We start from the raw sequence: 1,009 nt of genomic DNA on the forward strand, positions 1-1,009 counted from the left end.
TCCTCCTCCTCCTCCTCCTCCTCCTCCTCTGCCACTAACATCGCCGCCCTGCCCCGCCCCGCCCCGTCCCATCGCGGCCCGACACGACCCGACCCGCCGCCGACCATCGCAAATCCAGCGCTAGTTCGCTCGCACTCACTCGGGTTCACCCAACGGCACACATCGCGACGTCGCTAACACACCGACAAAGCTGTCGACCGCTACTATTATTATCATTATTCGTAGGCTGTGTGCACAAGGCGCAGTCGCGCGTATTGAATGCATGGATATGAATTTCAGGGAAAACGTAAATATTGAAAATTATCGTCGAGTCTCCCACGCAACATTGCCAAATCTTTTTTCATACTTTCTTTTTACATGCTGCGCATTACCCATTGCCGTCCCAAGTGTATTTAATCCGTTTTCACACTGTTTACTTAACGTGGGTGGTTAGCTGCATGCTTATTGTGCGCGACATTTTTTCATTTTCTATCTAACTTGGCATTAGCCATTCATTTTAGATAACAACGCAACGAGTCGCTTTTCCTACATTTATAGATCAAGTTGCAAATTTATAATCCTCCGATAGTACGACATTGCTGCATTATGCAGGCGATTTACAACAACTCGCAGAAAGTCTTTAGGAATTGGAATTACACGTTTTCCCATTGACGTAGTTAGTTGCATCATTTCTTAGCGATATTTTATCAATTAGCAATGCGTATAAAATAAAATACCTTGGTAGATTAGATTCGCGGATTATTATAATTTTCTTATTTCTAACTGGTTAACTATATTCTTTTTAATTATCAGGACGGAAACGAAAACAATAAAAAAAAAATAGAATAAAAAAAAAAGAATAAATAAATCAAAAAAAACAAAAAAAAAGAATAAATAAATCAAAAAAAAAAAAAAAAAAAAAAAAAAAGGAACGTAAAGGTAGGAAAAAAATCTATTTATTTTATAGATTCATAATAAAGTGATTAAAATTTTTATTATTTTTCAATAAATGCATACGTTTAAAGTTGTT

Source organism: Ceratosolen solmsi, unplaced genomic scaffold, assembly GCF_000503995.2.
Source record: "Ceratosolen solmsi marchali unplaced genomic scaffold, CerSol_1.0 scaffold6, whole genome shotgun sequence".
NCBI lineage: Eukaryota > Metazoa > Arthropoda > Insecta > Hymenoptera > Agaonidae > Ceratosolen > Ceratosolen solmsi.